General features: G+C 42.5%; 1 long non-coding RNA gene across 1 annotated transcript in view; it reads left to right on the forward strand.

The window, feature by feature from the left end:
* The window catches only part of LOC125449099 (uncharacterized), a 37,882-nt gene that overhangs the window by 5,345 nt on the left and 14,702 nt on the right, over nt 1-17,835 (forward strand). The window contains exon 2 of the long non-coding RNA XR_007246815.2: nt 11,710-11,873. This is a non-coding gene — a long non-coding RNA (uncharacterized LOC125449099). The remainder of the gene's footprint in view (nt 1-11,709; nt 11,874-17,835) is intronic.

Raw genomic sequence — 17,835 nt, forward strand, 5'->3', positions numbered from 1 at the left:
GTTTTGGCACTAAACCCCAGATATTAAGAATGACTTCAAAGGGTCAACTGAGCTTACTGTGTCTTTTTCCTATCTCCATTGATCACTCACCCTCTTGTCGCTACATGGATGAAATGGACTGAATGGCTTCCAGTACTGTAATGACTTTGTAACTCTACCTTTAATGGGTCGTTAATTCAGTTGTGAGCAATAGCTACATGTTAAATTGCACTTGTGTGCCGAGGAGCGGGATAAAGGTTGGACATAAGACCATAAGAACATAAGACATAGGAGTGGAAGTAAGGCTATTCGGCCCATCGAGTCCACTCCGCCATTTAATCATGGCTGATGGGCATTTCAACTCCACTTACCCACACTCTACCCGTAGCCCTTGATTCCTCGCGAGATCAAGAATTTATCAATCTCTGCCTTGAAGACATTTAACGTCCCAGCCTCCACTGCACTCCGTGGCAATGAATTCCACAGGCCTACCACTCTCTGGCTGAAGAAATGTCGTCTCATTTTCATCCTAAATTGACCCCCTCTAATTCTAAGGTTGTGCCCACAGGTCCTAGTCTCCCCGCCTAACGGAAACAACATCCCAGCATCCACCCTTTCTAAACCATACATTATCTTGTAAGTTTCTATTAGATCTCCCCTCAACCTTCTAAACTCTAATGAGTACAATCCCAGGATCCTTAGCCGTTCATCGTACGTTAAAGCTACCATTCCAGGGATCATCCGTGTCAATCTCCGCTGGACACGCTCCAGTGTCAGTATGTCCTTCCTGAGGTGTGGGGCCCAAAATTGGACACAGTATTCTAAATGGGGCCTAATTTTATATTCCAATCCTCTTGAGATAAATGACATTACATTCGCTTTCTTAATCACGGACTCGACCTACAAGTTAACCTTTAGAGAATCCTGGACTCGCACTCCCAGATCCCTTTGTACTTCAGCTTTATGAATTTTCTCACTGTTTAAAAATAGCCCATGCCTGTGTTCTTTTTTTCCAAAGTGCAAGACCTCGTATTTGCTCACTGAATTTCATCAGCCATTTTTTGGACCACTCTCTTAAACTGTCTAAATCTTTCTGCAGCCTCCCCACCTCCTCAGTGCTACCTGCCTGTCCACCTAACTTTGTGTCATCAGCAAACTTCGCCAGAATGCCCATAGTCCTTTCATCCAGATCATTAATATATTAAGTGAACAGCTGCGGCCCCAACACTAAACCCTGCGGGACACCACTTGTCACCGGTTGCCATTCTAAAAAAGAGCCTTTCATCCCAACTCTCTGCTTTCTGTCAGACAGTCAATCCTCAATCCATGCCAGTAGCTCACCTCGAACACCATGGGCCCTCACCTTGCTCAGCAGCCTCCCATGAGGCACCTTATCAAAGGCCTTTTGGAAGTCTAGATAGATAACATCCACTGGGTTTCCCTGGTCTAATCTACTTGTTACCTCTTCACAGAATTCTAACAGGTTTGTCAAGCACGGCCTCCCCTTACAAAATTCATGCTGACTTGTTGTAACCTGACCCTGCACTTCCAAAAATTTAGAAATCTCATCCTTAACGATGGATTCTAGAATTTTACCAACATCCGAGGTTAGGCTAAGCGGCCTATAATTTTCCATCTTTTGTCTTGAACCTTTCTTGAACAAGGAGGTTACAACAGTGATTTTCCAATCATCTGGGACTTTCCCTGACTCCAGTGACTTTTGAAAGATCACAAGCAAAGCCTCTGCTATTTCCTCAGCCACCTCCCTCAGAACTCTAGGATGTAGCCCATTGGGGCCAGGAGATTTATCAATTTTTAGATCTTTTAACTTTTCTCGCACTTCCTCTTTTGTAATGCCTACCATACTCAACTCTGCCCCCTGACTCTCTTTAATTGTTGGGATATTACTCATGTCTTCCACTGTGAAGACTGATGCAAAGTACTTACTAAGTTCTTCAGCTATTTCCTTATCTCCCATCACTAGCCCAATTTGCAGCAGCCCAATGTCCACTTTTGCCTCTCATTTATTTCTTATTGTATTGAAAGAAGCTTTTACTATCATTTCTTATATTACTAGCTAGCCTACCTTCATATTTGATCCTCTCCTTCCTTACTTCTCTCTTTGTTGTCCTCTGTTTGTTTTTGGACCCTTCCCAATCTTCTGATTTCCCAGTGCTCTTGGCCACTTTATAAGGCTGTCTCTTTTTCTTTGATACATTTCCTGACTTCTTTTGTCAGCCATGGCTGTCTAATCCCCACCACCCCCCCCCCCCCCCAGATAATCTTTCTTTTCTTTGGGATGAACCTCTGTACTGTGTCCTCAATTACACCCAGAAACTCCTGCCATTGTTGCTGCACTGTCTTCCCCTCTAGGCTCTGCTTCCAGTCGATTTTCGTCAATTCCTCTCTCATGCCCCTGTAATTACCTTTATTTAACTGTAACACCATTACTTCCGATTTTGCCTTCTCTCTTTCAAACTGCAGACTGAACTCTACCATATTATGATCGCTGCCTCCTACGTGTTCCCTTACTTTAAGATCTTTTATAAAGTCTGGCTCATTACATAGCACTAAGTCCAGAATAACCTGCTCCCTGTGGACTCCATCACAAGCTGTTCCAAAAAGCCATCCTGTAAGCATTCTATGAATTCCCTTTCTTTGGATCCACCAGCAACATTATTCACCCAGTCCACCTGCATATTGAAGTCCCCCATGATCACCGTGACCTTGCCTTTCTGACATGCCCTTTCTATTTCCCAGTGCATCTTGCACCCCTGTTCCTGACCACTGTTAGGAGGTCTGTACATAACTCCCATTATGGTTTTTTTGCCTTTGTGGTTCCTCAAATCCACCCACACAGACTCCACATCATCTGACCCTATGTCATTCAGTGCCACAGATTTGATTTCATTCTTAACTAACAAGGCAACCCCACTCCCTCTGCCCACCTCCCTATCTTTTCAATAAGTTGTAAATCCTTGGGTGTTTAACTGCCAGTCCTGAAACCCCTGCAACCACGTCTCTGTGACGCCTATCACATCATAATTATTCGAGATGATTTGTGCCATTAATTCATCTACTTTGTTACGAATACTATGAGCATTTAGGTAAAGTGCCTTAATGCTAACTTTCTTATCATTATTAGAGATATAGGAAATCATAAGATGTCCTAAGCTATCCTTCCTTTTGCTGCATTCCTAATCTGCCTCGAGCTTAAACCCACCTGTACACATGCTATCCTGCTGTTTATCTTTCCATTTAACTCCATACTCCCTGTCGCTTTCACTTTCCCTTCCCCTCGACTCAGAAGTTTAAAGTCCTACTGATTACCCTATTTATCTTTTTCGCTAGAACACTGATTCCAGATCAGTTCAGGTGGAGACCGACCCAACGGTACAGATCCCCCCGGTTCCAAAGCTGATGCCAATGCCCCATGAAATGGAATCCCTCTTTCCCACACCAATCCCTAAGCCACGTGTTTACTTCCCTAACTTTCTTATCCCCATGCCAATTGGCACATGGCTCGGGCAGTAATGAGTGTATAAACATTTCCATGTGCACCAACTGAGTTGAAACAAGGATTGGTTATTTTTAGCACATTTCTATTTGTGCAATATTTGCCTACAAGATGGAACAGACTTGCAACCATCTACTCTAAAGCATTTGCCAGTCTGCCTGACAGCAGTGGACAAGGATCGGGCAGTTACAACCTGATCCAGGATTTAATAGCTCCCTTCTCATCTGTATCAGGCTGACTTCTGCTGAGCGTCCAAATGTCACCAGTATTGTATAAGGCAATAGATCTGAAGGAGTTAATGTTCATGCTACATCAAGTTCCACCCAATCTGATGATGTTACAGTTTTCGGATGGATTCATTTGAGCACCTGAAATGTATTCTATATGGCTCCTGAGAGTCCTTAGTAATTATACCTACATGTTCATGTAGATTGTACCTATTGCTATCATGCAACAAACGATCTTGTTGTGAAAAATATGTACCTCTTCTATTTAATATCTATTTAATTTAATAGATCTATCCTGTACCACTGATTATTTGACAGGCCCTAGACTAAAGGAGAATTGCTGGCAACAAACTACTTACATCAGAATATCACTGGTTGATGATTGTGGAATCTGAAATTAAGACAATTAGTTTCAATCAATTAACACTATGGATGGGCTTCAGTGCAATGGTGAAAGTGGACACTGAAGGATACTGTGTTAATACAACATTCCATGACCTAGAAGCATGGCATTCCAACCGGAACTCCATCAACAAACACATTGATTTGGAGCCAATTTACCATCCTCTGAGAAAAAGAACAGGAAGTGACATCACCAATGCAGGAAATGACATCACCAACCCAAGGAAACCTAAACAGATAAATAGAAAGCGGGACATAACACCAGCACATCATCAGAGGCTCACTGATGATGTTACCTAGAATGGTGACGAAACGTCTGAAAACTGACCTTCCAGCTCAGCGAGCTAACTCACATTCACAACATTCCATTTCAAACATTGACTTTAGCACACAATTACACACTGATGTAGATGAGACCAAGCAGATGCTCGGAGATCATTTTGTACAGCATCCATACTCTGCTCATGACAAACAATATCTTATGGTTACAAACCATTTTAATTACCCCCTCCCACTCCCTGGGTGACATGTCCATCCTGGGCCTCCTCCAATGTCACAATGATGCCACCCAGAAACTGGAGGAGCAGCATCTTATATTCTGCCTTGGGAGCCTACAGCCCAATGGCCTAAATGTGGATTCCACCAGTTTCAAATTCTCCCCACCCTCAGCCTCATCCCAAGCCAACCCTCCCTCTCATCCCCACCTCCTTGACCTGACATAATCTGTTCATCTTCTCTCCCACCTATTTGCCCTTCCCACCTCACTGGCCAATCCGCACCATTGCCTATCTAAACTCACCTATCACCATCCCACCTACCTTCCCCAGCCCCAACCCTTCTCACTCTGTATTTATTTCTGAGTTCCCTTCCCTCTTCTCATTTCTGAAGAAGGGTCCCAACCCGAAATGTCAGCTTTTCTGCTCCTCTGATGCTGCCTGGCCTGCTGTGTTACTCCAGCTCCACACTGTATTACCAGAAGAGTGCTACCAGGCAACTTTCAGCTGCAGCTCTTCCAGATGGGGTTTGTCCAGTGATTAAAGCCATTAACTCCATCTCTTACCCCTCTTAAAAGGCTTGCTAGTCTCCTTTCCAAAGTTGCTTAACTATAATAATGAATAGGCAAGTTACAGCTCACATTGCTATTGAATGAGTCAGCAAAATCACTTGTGCCTTTAACACAAAAACATTTTTAATTTTGGAATGCCCAAACAGTTCCACATTCCAGTTCCTTGTGCCCTTAAGTATAAACATATATTCTAATACCAAGATATTTTATGTGATGGTTTGCTTCCAAGCTAGAGAAGCCAATCTTTGCAAAATCTCCAAGTTGCTGACACTAATATGTAAGTGATGTCACTGAAGTTTTGCAAAGAAAGTTGGGCAAATTTTCTTGCATTTGCCAGAAATAAGTAAATGGAGTGGGTTGATTGCGATATCATCATTACAAATCATCTCTAAAATATGGAGTGTATTTGGTGGCACGCACATCACTGTATGGGCACCATGTGTAAATTCTGAAATGTACTGTGCCTGGAATCGATTTCATCATTTCTATGTCTGCCTGGAGTATGACCATCCTCAGTACAACATGCAGGTCAATGCCTGGTAACCTGGCAGCTATCAGATTGCTTGCATTCTGTGACAGTCTACAATGCCATTTTCTTCTCAACCATGACAACAAACCAGTCGGTTGATATTGGGTGATGAAGGCCATCATTTGACAACTAGGGTCTTGATTCCTGTATGCAAACCACACACACACAGGAAAGCACCCTACAACATCAAATGTAATCATGTCGACAGAGGATCTTATTTCTTTTGTCTACGTCTTCCAGTGCTTCATCTGGTGGCTACTCTCTGTCCTGCAACACCACTTGACTGTGTTCTTCCTGCTCAATGTGTTATCCCTGCCATTTTCAGATTCAGTGGTGCTAGCCTTGCATGAACTTTGGTTTCCCATTATGTTATGCAGCCACTTAACAGTGCCTTTAGAACTGGAATGCATGGGCCATCACTAAGTTTGTGTTGTCACTTTGGAAGGAATTGTTGGATAATTACACTTTAGGATCTTCAAACCCAGTTTGGTCCTGTCAAGTTTACAGCCTCCCCCAATGCAGCTCTCCCTCAATACTTGTGCTGTCAGTCTAGATTGTGTGTCCAAATCCATGGATTGGGCTTTGAACATGCTGTATTCTTAATCCTTGGCAGAGAGCCAAAAACTCAATCTTCCAGATAGGACAGAATGTTTATAGAAGCTGACAGAAATGCATCTTACACACCTCGCATCCTAATTAAATCTGTCATGAAGATTTCCAATCAACAAGTGATTTAAACATTAATGGAAAAGCATCATTTAGAGGAATGAGATATTTATGGATGTTTACCTGATGTTTCAGATACGTCAGGATATCGTCATACAGGTTAACTCCTGAGCTCAATCAGATGGTTAATGAAGTCACAGTGTGGAGCTGGAGAACACAGCAGGCCAGGCAGCATCAGAGGAGCAAGAAAGGTGATGTTTCGGGTCAGGACCCTTCTTCAGAAATGGGCCAACCTGAGACATCAGCTTTCCTGATCCTCTGATGTTGCCTGGTCTGCTGTGTTCCTCCAGCTCCACACTGTATTATCTCTGACTCCAGCAGTTCTTACTATCTCTGGTTAATGAAGTCAGCTGGAGGAGCACCTACTGCTAATTTCCTGTAAGCACGTGATGCAAACTACCTTGTCTCCCAGATACAAAGGGGATTTTCCTCTCCTTGTGATTTCTTAAACTGGGAATATAACAACGTAAGAGACAGGAGCAGGAGTAGACCATTTGGCTCTTTCAGCCTGCTCTGCCATTCAATAAGATCACAGCTGATCTTTCCATGGGCTCAGTTCCACGTACCCAACCACTCACGACAATGCTTAAATTCTTTACCATTCAAAAATCTATCTACCTTTGCCTTAAAAATATTCAAAGAGTTTGCCTCAACTGCTTCACTGGGCAGGCAATTCACACATTCACAATCTTTTGGGTGATGACGCTCTTCCTCAACTTGGTCCTAAATCTGCCCAGATTTCCCCAGATGGTGTGCCTAGGTCTCCTGCAGTGCTGGCTCAGTGCCACTTGCCAGGTTTCAAGCCACATCAGCAACTTTGGTCTGGGCTAAACTGTGGCCCTAAATCTTCAGTGCTGACACATTAGTCTGGAACTCTGTTCCAATACAGATGTTAGATAACAAAGTGTGTAGCTGGATGAACACAGCAGGCCAAACAGCATCTCAGGAGCACAAAAGCTGATGTTTCGGGCCTAGATCCTTCATCAGAGAGGGGGACGGGGAGAGGGTTCTGAAATAAATAGAGAGAGAGGGCGAGGCGGACCGAAGATGGATAGACGAGAAGATAGGTGGAGAGGAGAGTATAGGTGGGGAGGCAGGGAGGGGATAGGTCAGTCTGGAGAGGACGGACAGGTCAAGAAGGCGGGATGAGGTTGGTAGGTGGGAAATGGAGGCGCGGCTTGAGGTGGGAGGAGGGGACCACTCTCTCCGTGACTCCGTTGTCCACTCCACACTCCCCTCCAACCCCACAACTCGCGGCACCTTCCCCTGCAACCGCAGGAAGTGCTACACTTGCCCCCACACATCCTCCCTCACCCCCATCCCAGGCCCCAAGATGACTTTCCATATTTAGCAGATGTTCACCTGCACAACTGCCAATGTAGTATACTGCATCCACAGTACCCGGTGTGGCTTCCTCTACATTGGAGAAACCAAGCGAAGGCTTGGGGACCGCTTTGCAGAACACCTACACACGGTTCGCAATAAACAACTGCACCTCCCAGTCGCAAACCATTTTAACTCCCTCTCCCATTCCTCAGACGACATGTCCATCATGGGCCTCCTGCAGTGCCACAATGATGCCACCCGAAGGTTGCAGGAACAGCAACTCATATTCCGCTTGGGAACCCTGTAGCCCAATGGTATCAATGTGGACTTCACAAGCTTCAAAATCTCCCCCTCCCCCCACCTCATCCCAAAACCAGCCCAGCTCGTCCCCTCCCCCCACTGCATCACAAAACCAGCCCAGCTCGTCCCTGCCTCCCTAACCTGTTCTTCCTCTCACCTATCGCCTCCTCCCACCTCAAGCCGCACCTCCATTTCCCACCTACTAACCTCATCCCGCCTCCTTGACCTGCCCGTCCCCACCCGGACTGACCTATCCCCTCCCTACCTCCCCACCTATACTCTCCTCTCCACCTATCTTCTTGTCTATCCATCTTCGGTCCGCCTCGCCCTCTCTCCCTATTAAAGGAATGGGAAAAATGTAGGTAAATAGAATTATGGTATAGATTAGCCATAGACATGTTGCACAATGGAATTAAATGGACTGAATAGTCTACTCCTATTACTGTGGTATACATTGCTGCTTTCATAGAAGATCATTAAAAATCTTCCTTCTTCGAATTAATCTACTTACTTCTACAAATAACAGCACTCTTTTTCTATCCCTTATCCTTGCTACTATTACTCCATTCGCTTTTTTGCCTTTTACTGTGTGTTTTGGACATCTCTCACCCTCTAATTTTTCATTTCCTTCCAGCAAAACGATCACCTGATCTCTCATTCTATTTTTGCCAATTGTTTGCATTATTTTTATGATTAACAAATTTACTCCATGACTTCAGATTTATCCAATAGTCAAACTACCACTGAGACAAGTGGATAGCCAACAGGTCTAGACATACTCCATGTGGCAGCCAATGTAAATGCATCCAGATGTGGTAATCCCAGTATGTCCTAAGTATAAACATCTGGCATGCAAAATGTTGAAAATAATAGAAAAAAGACCCATTAAAGAGGAACAGTAGATTCATGAATAAAGATAAATCACACTATCTGTTTATTATTTCTTATTACACATTTGTTAAAAAAATTTGTTAATGTTGCAGGAACAAGTAGTTTTTCTTTAATGAAAGTTCTTTACCGAGTTAAGAGGCTCAGTAATACACTACAATAATGAAATCTATATTTAGTCAAGTGCCTTTATTGTAGGAACATTTTAATTCAATATTCCTTGTTTTAATAACCTGTCCACCACTTCCCTTTTATCTGGTGAGTTTGTCTATTTTTGTTACTATATGATCATCACATGTTTCCCAATTTTTAACCTGATTATTTAGTTTACATATAAATCTTTTGATGCAGGTCATATTGCAATTCAGCCCCAGGGCTGTGAACACGCTGCTTGAATAAAGTACCATTATTACATTGATATTAGCGAGGAAGCAAAACAACGAGGTTAATGTGATATTTCATAGAATCTTACAGCTCAGAATGAGACTATTCAGCTCATCATGTTTTTCCTGGCTTTTTGAAAGACCTTTGGTCTGACTCTGCTCAATTCCCATCACCCTGGAATTATTTTCTTATTCTTGGGCAAAATCAAGTTAAATTTCAAAGCTCTAATGAATCTGCTTTAAGCACCCTTCCAGGCAGTATAGTGCAGATCTTAACAAATCATTACTTTAAAAAAGGCTCTTCGGTCACTGTCTGTTTCTTTTTGCTGATTATTTCAATAGAAACATATCTATCTTGGATTTCAAATGATTTATTGAATTAACTGCTGCTGATTTTTTTTTCAATTTTCTTACATTTCTGCCACCCAAAAAAAGTATCCTAACTTCTCTCCTGAATGGTCTAGCTCCGATTTAAATGTTCAAAAAACTGCTTAACCAGTTTATCAGAGTTCTTTGTCTACAAAATCATGAGGGGTATAGACAGGGTGGATAGCAAGAAGCTTTTTCCCAGAGTAGGGGACTCAATTACTAGGGGTCATGAGTTCAAAGTGAGAGGAGGAAAGTTTAAGGGAGATATGCGTGGAAAGTTCTTTACGCAGAGGGTGGTGGGCGCCTGGAACGCGTTGCCAGCGGAGGTGGTAGACGCAGACACGTTAGCATCTTTTAAGATATATTTGGACAGGTACATGGATGGGCAGGGAGCAAATGGACACAGACCGTTAGAAAATAGATGCCAGGTTAGACAGAGGATCTCAATCGGTGCAGGTTTGGAGGGCCGAAGGGCCTGTTCTTGTGCTGTAATTTTCTTTGTTCTTCTTTGCTCTTTGTTCTTTGAGCATGTGCTGTTAATAAGTGGGAATTGGTGGATATACTTAGATTTCTAGAAGGCATTTGATAATCTGCCCCGTGAGAAACCATTGTGAAAGGTAAAAACTCATGGTGTGGGGGTTGTGTGGCATGAATTGAAGATTAGCTTGTTGACAGGAAGCATACAGCAAGCATGGATGAATCATTCTCTTGTTTACAGAGTACAAGGATCAGCCTGTCATGGGGCTCAGTGCTGGGGTCGCATGAATTTACAGTTTACGTAAATGATTTAGATGAAAGAGCCAAAATTATGGTTGTTAAATTTTCAATGAAATAAAGGAACATTGGAAGATAAATTTTGATGAAGAGTTAAGGAAGCTGTCAAGAGATATATATAGGTGAAGTGAGCGGGCAAAGACGTGTCAAAATGAAGTATAATGTGGTAAAATGAGAAATTGTTCATTTTGGCAGTGTGAATAAAACAGAATGGTGAGAGATTGTAGAGCTCTGAGATGCAGGGGGATGTGAGTATCCTAGAGCATGGATCACAGGAGGTTTGTTTGCAGGTATAGCAAGTAATTAGGAAACTTAATAGAAGGTTGTCACTTATTGTGAGTAGAACTGAATACAAACACAGGGAGGAAATGCAACAGTTATTTAGGGCATTGGTGAAACCACATGTGGAGTACTGTGAATAGTATTGGCCTCTTTGTTTATGGAGGAATGCAAATACAATGGAAACAGCTCAGAGAGTATTTAATAGACTAACACCTGGAATGAGCAGGTTGTCTTATGCAGAAATGTCAAACAAGATAGGCCTGCATTAGATGGAGTTTTGAAGAGTAAGAGGCAACTTGATTATATCATTTAAGACGCTAAGGGGTCTTGACAGGATATTATGGAGAGGACATCCTCTTCTGCGTTAATCTACAACTGGGAATCAATTTTTATAAATAAGAGGCAACCAAATGAGGACAGGGATAAGAAGAATTTTCTTTCAGAGCGTTGTGAATTGTTGGAATGTCCTTCATCAAAAGATGCAATATGCAGGGCTCCTGAACATTTTTGTGGCAGAGCTGAATAGATTCTGGGTAAGCAAAAGAGTGGAAGGTTATTGGGAGTAGGTGGGAGTACGGGGTAAGGTTATAATCAGAGCAGCTTTTCCTACTGAATGATAGCGCAAGATTGAGGAATCAGTTATATATTCCTGCTTCTATTTTGTATGTTTTGCTTGTTCATATGTTCTGTGTCCTTGTCTTAGAGCTCCACAGCACCAGAAGGATTCCCTTCATACTACTTTATCAAGTCCTTTCATGATCCTAAAAGCATCAACAAAATCACCTTTAACCTTCTGTATTCTGCATGTGAAGAATGCTGATAAATCAACACACTTCCTATTAAGAAGGAACAGAAAGAAAATCTATTACAATCTTGTTGCAAATTTGATTGTAAAGCAGAAATGACTTGACAACTCATTCTGTCCATTAATCTCTCCACAGGGACAACCCATGAAAACTGATGTGCAGATGCTTGACAGTCAGTTAGCTGACAGAATTGAATGGACTGGACAAACTAGACATCAACGTCAGGGGAAAGAATTAGCAAGATATGCTGATGGAGTTGGAAGGAAAGAGTTGGGAGGAAGATCATGGGGAGCTCAACGGTCAGTTTCTATTCAGTACCTTCCATTTAATTCGAAGAAATTTATTATTATTTGAGCCGTGAAACCAAACTTACTGATCATTTCAGTTCCTTCAACTTCAATGACTTTACCCTTTCACTTCCCTGAAACAACCACCAAACATCAGCTGTGCTGATTTATTAAAACAAAATGTTCTTGTGATAAAGGGCAGGAGGGAATCATCTTCCTTGTAATGAAGTGCTAAATGAGCTTAGATACCCTTGACAGAAATTAATCAAGAAACGTGACCTTTTATCTCAAGTTTACAAGATAAGCTATTCAAGGTCCTTGAAGTTCTTTGAATTTCCTCTGATGGCAGCTATTTTTTAATCAGTGACAAACCTTGAACCTAATTGAACTGCAAACCCACTAGTTTCATTCTGAGCCAGGCTTATAGCCGTTCATTTTACATTAACTTATAACTGTTTGAAATATGACTTATTTGGGCAATTTAGACAACAATTCTATAAAATGATAAGCTCTTCTTTCTGTGTAGAATAGACAGACATTCTGCTGAGATTGTCGAGCTGCCAAACTCCAGGGGAGATGATGGGAGGAGATTATGGGCCGAGGTATATATCTGACACCTTGTGGGGTAGGGGTCTGAGCAGTGGAATTGGATATCTAGGAAGGTCAGAGGTCTAAGAATGGGTGAGGGGTGAGAGGCATCCTGGGAAAGTTCAGAGCAGACAGCTGAGCCAAGCACAATGGATTTAGGAGGATGTGCCCAGTTGTCACTGGGATGTAGCTGCTAGCATTTCTGATTCTCAAGAAACTGGCCAAGCAGAATCCATGCTGATAAACTAAATGGCAGTGAGGCTAGGAATATCATAATATTTTGTTTTTATTCATTCATGAAGCATGTATTGCTGGCTGGCCAGAGTTTATTGCCTGTTCCTAATTGCCCTTGAGAAGGTGATAGTGAGCTGCCTTCTTAACTGTTGCAGTCCATGTGCTATAGGTTGACCCACAGTGCTATTTGGGAGGGAATTCCAGGATTTTGTCTCAGTGACAGTGAAGGAATATCAATTTATTTCCAAGTCCGGATGGTGAGTGGCTTGGAGGGGAACTTGCAGATGGTGGTGTTTCTATACACCTGCTGCCCTTGACTTTCTAGATGGAAGTGGTCCTGGGTTTGGAAGGTGCTGTCTAAGGATCTTTGGTGAATTTCTGTGTGCATTGTTGTTACTGAGAGTCAGTGGTGGAGGGAGTGGATGCTTGTAGATGTGGTGCCCATCAAGCAGGTTGCTTTGTCCTGGATGGTGTCAAGCTTCTTGAGTGTTGTCGGAGCTGCACCCATCCAGGCAAGTGAGGCGTATTCCATATAATCCTGGCTTATGGACATCTAGGTATAGTATACCAACAGGCTCCCCTTTATCCATGATACATGTTCCTCCTTTATATTTTCTCTTTAGAATATTCCTGCCCTTCGATATTTTGGTGTGTTTTGACTTTCCACCTTCCAACCTCAACCAAAGGCAGATTTGGATGAATGTGAGTAGGCTTGGGTTAGAAATCTGACTTTTTTTCAGTTTTTAAACGCTTAACCCGACACCAGACCCAAACTCACTTTTTGAACATTAAAGCTTAAATATTTCAATCTTCACTGCCCAGGTGTTAATTTGGAGCTGTGAACTGTACACCCAGTTGTAGAACCATCCTGTTTCTGTTTAAATGAAGTTGTTATCTACACACATGAAGGTCAAATGATGGAAAGTTTCCCTCACTAAGCATACGTGCATATTAGTTCAACTACCACAAACCACTGGCATCCTCTAAAGGTCACATCTAACTGCAACCATTTTGAAAACACATGAACACTCAAAACCAAGCAGAGGTCCTTTCCATTTGTGCCAGGTACCAAAATGTCCATTTGCCATAATACCCAGCACTCAGGGAGAAGCAGTGATGAGTATCCACTGATAGAAGTTTACTCTCATATATTGAATAATTGTTTGCTGCACTTTAATAATGCATAAATGCATCCAAAGAGAAACCAAAGGAAGGTATGAGAGATAAAGAAAGGGATGTTCTGCTGACAGTGTTAGATAACTAAGATGCTGTGGTAGGGGGCCAGGCAGTCAGGGTGCAAGCTGAGTCGTGTGCCAGCGTGAATTATAGAATCATAGAATCCCTACAGTGTGGAAGCAGGCTATTTGGCCCATCGGGGCTACACCATACATCTGAAGAACATCCCACCCAAAACCACTCCCCTACCCTATCCTTGCAACCCTGAATTTCTAACGGCTAATCTACCTATCCTGCACATTTCTTGACACTAGGTGGCAATTTAGCATGGCCAATCTACCTAGTTTTGAATGCTTGAAGTTAAGTTGGCAAGGCACAAGATCAAGTGTTTGGGTAGGTAAGGATGGGAGATATTGGGTCTGGTGGACAGGGTACATGTCAGACCCGGAAGGTAATAGGGGAACTGGGTATCAGAGGGTGCAGAGTAGTCAGGTCTGGAGAGGAAGCAGTGGACATTGGGTCTAGAACTGGGGGATGGGAGGTGTGGGGGTTATCAGGTCTGCAGTGGGATAGGTGTGTCAGGCCTGACTGGGAGAGGTGATGTTGGTGTTCCATGGATAAAGAAACGTTGTCGGTCGGGGGTAAGGTTTGGAGGGGAGGCAAGTTGGGTTCCTAGGGTAGTGGGGAGGTGTCAGGTTGGTGTGTGGGTGTGTGGGAGTGTATTTGAGGTTTATGAGGTAAATTTGGTCTCAGTTTGATGGTTGCTCAGAAGTTAAACTTTTTTTTTTAATCTAACTTTCCCTGGGTAACTGTTTATTTAGCTTCAACAAGGACCATCTAAATTTCCTCAATTAAAGGGATACTTTTGGAGGGTTCTGAGCGTAGGGGAATTGCCCAGTGAAATTTTCAATTTCCCAGGAACTCCTTCAGAGTCTGATATAGGAGAGATTCCACAGGGTTCTCACGCAATTCCCTATTATCCCTCAGAAACGACTATCTGGCCATAATATCCAGCAATTCGGTTACCTGTTCAAACCTCTGTCATGTTGAATCAGCCTTCCATAACTTACAAAATTTCCATTATTCAAATTGTTTTTGTGATGTATCTGACATTTGCCAGCTGTTTATTTTTGATTATATTGAGTCCCATAAGTGTATAAGTGTCGGATAATGTTTTACATTACTGTGCCAGATGCTGGTTAAATAATTTGGCCAGGAAGCAGCCATTATGCATAATATTATTCTCTATAATGTGATATTAGTCTGCAGATGATGGAAATCTAAAGCAAAAAACACTAATGACTGTCCAATAATTACAGAAAAGGTAATATAACCTGCTTTGCAAGCAGTGAAGGCACAATGCCATTTCGCTTAAAATTATTGTTAGGATTTATTATGTGCTTGGAACATTAAAAGCTAAGTAGCAGCAGAATTTGATATGATATTTATTTGCACTGTATAATGATGATTTCCTACGCCATGGCATACTTATATCCAGAAGGACCACCACTCTCTATTATGATGGTTGAATATTTAGGTAATAACCATAATTTAAATATTGAATAATATTAAAAAGATTTCAAAGCACACTCAAAAATATTCAGTCTGATGCATCCACGCTGATGTTTATGCTCCACTTGAACCTTCACCCGCTCTTTCTTATTGGCCCTTCTGTATATCCTTCTATCCCTTTCCTATGTGCTTATCTAAAATCCTATTCATTGCATTTCTACTGTGCACTTGGACTATTCCTTATGATACTCAGGTCCACCTTCTCAGCACACTCTGGGGAAAGAAGGCTCTCCTGAATTCCCCATTGGAATCAGAGACTACCTTAACTTGATAGTGTCTGGGTATGATCACACCCACCAACAGAAACATCTCCTCCACCTAATAGAGTCATAGAGACATAGAGTTTGACAGCATGGAAACAGACCGTTTGGTCCAACTCGTCCATGCCGACCAGATTGCCTACGTAAATCTAGTCCCATTTGACAGCATTTGGCCCCTACCCCTCTATACCCTTCCTATTTTTATACACACCCAGATACCTTTTAAATATTATGTTTGTATCCGCCTCCACCATTTCCTCTGTAGTTCATTCCATCCATGCACTACCCTCTGCATTAAAAGGGTCCCTTTTAAATTGTTGCTCTCTCACCTTAAACCAAGATGTCTAGTTTTGGGCTCCCCACCCTCTGGGAAAAGACCTTGACTATTTACCCTATCCATGACCCTCATGATTTATAAACCTCTATAAAGTCACCCCTCAGCCGCCGAAGCTCCAGAGAAAATAGCCCCAGCCTATTCAGCCTCTCCCTCAGCTCAAACCTTCCAATCCTGGCAACATCCTTGTAAATCTTTTCTGAACCCGTTCAAGTTTCACAACATTCTTCCTGTAGCAGGGAGAACAGAATTGTACACAGTGTTCCAGAAGTGTCCTAACCAATACCTTGTACATCTGCAACATGACCTCCCAACTCCTTCACTCAATGACTGACCAATAAAGGCAAGCATAGCGAACGTCTTCTTCACTAACTTATCTGCCTGCAACTCCATTTTCATGGAACTATGAACCTGCATTCCAAGGTCTCTTTGTTCAGCAACATTCCCCAGAACCTTTCCTTTATGTATATTAGTCCTGCCCGATTTGCCTTTCCAAAATGCAGCACCTCACATTCATCTAAATTCAATTCCATCTGTCACTCCTTGGCCCATTTGCCCATCTAAGCAAAACACCAATATACTCTGAGGTAACCTTCTTGGCTGTCCATTACACCTTCAATTTTGGTGTCATCTGCAAACTTACTAACCATACCTCCTATATTCACATCCAAATCATTTATACACATGATGAAAATCAGTTGACCCAGCCCTGATTCTTGTGGCACACCCCACATCAAAGAACTCTAGTCTCAAAAGCAATCCTCCACCACCACCCTCTGTCTTCTACCTTTGAGTCAGTTCTGTGTTCAAATGGCTTGCCTCCCTGTATTCCATGTGATCTAACCTTGCTAACCAGTTTGCCATGTGGAACCTTGTCGAACACTGGGATGGACAGGAAAAAATTGTGGCTGTAACGGACGCTCCTTTTTCGAAGCATTTTCAATGTTGGAGCTGATTTCCTTGAATTCTAGGATCAGTAATTACTGTTTTACAAGCTATGGCATTGTTTTAGAAGTTGGGGGGGGGGAATCAAAACAATGACATTTTAGAAAGGAGGAAGACAAACAAAGGTAACATGGGACGTGAATCAAACAGAGAAATGACCTGCACTGCCATCTGACCCAGTGGTGAATCTGCACGGCTGACTGTTTTGATGTTTGATTTCAAGTATGTCTGGACATCAGAGTTTGCCTAAGAAAAATAACCAAAGAGCGAAATTCACAGCTGACCTTGGAGAAACCTTTGTGGGAGAGCTCACAGCAGGAGGGCAGCTAAGTGGCTTCTTTAAATTGTCATCTTACTGTTTTTTTTTATAAATCTACAATAGTGAGTAGAGTGGGCTCTTTGATTATATGTTTTATTGAAATCTGTCTTTAAAAATATGAAACATAGGTACTAAGTTAGCCTGAAGCAGTTTTTTTTTAGAGCAGTTAGGCTGGGCTGTTTTCTGGGTCTGTAGATTGTTAAGGTGCAATGAGGGCTTTTGGTAGAGGGTTATGCTCTTCCTGTTGGATGTAAAAGATTAGGGAGCATTTCCATGTTACTGATGATTACATCTGCAGGAAATATGTTTGGCTGTGAATCCAATCGGATCGCATGGATCAGCTGGAGCAGCAGTCAGAGACAATGAGGAATTTACAGGAGCTCGAGGGTGTGTTGGATGGTAATTTCAGGAATGGAGATAAACCAAAGATACGATCAGGTAGATGGGTGACCTCCACAAAAATTAGGAGAGGGAGGCAGGTCATGCAGGAGTCTCCTGTGGTTACCCCCATCTCAAACAAGTATGCCGTTTTAGAAAACATAGAGG

Source organism: Stegostoma tigrinum, chromosome 2, assembly GCF_030684315.1.
Source record: "Stegostoma tigrinum isolate sSteTig4 chromosome 2, sSteTig4.hap1, whole genome shotgun sequence".
NCBI classification, from domain to species: domain Eukaryota; kingdom Metazoa; phylum Chordata; class Chondrichthyes; order Orectolobiformes; family Stegostomatidae; genus Stegostoma; species Stegostoma tigrinum.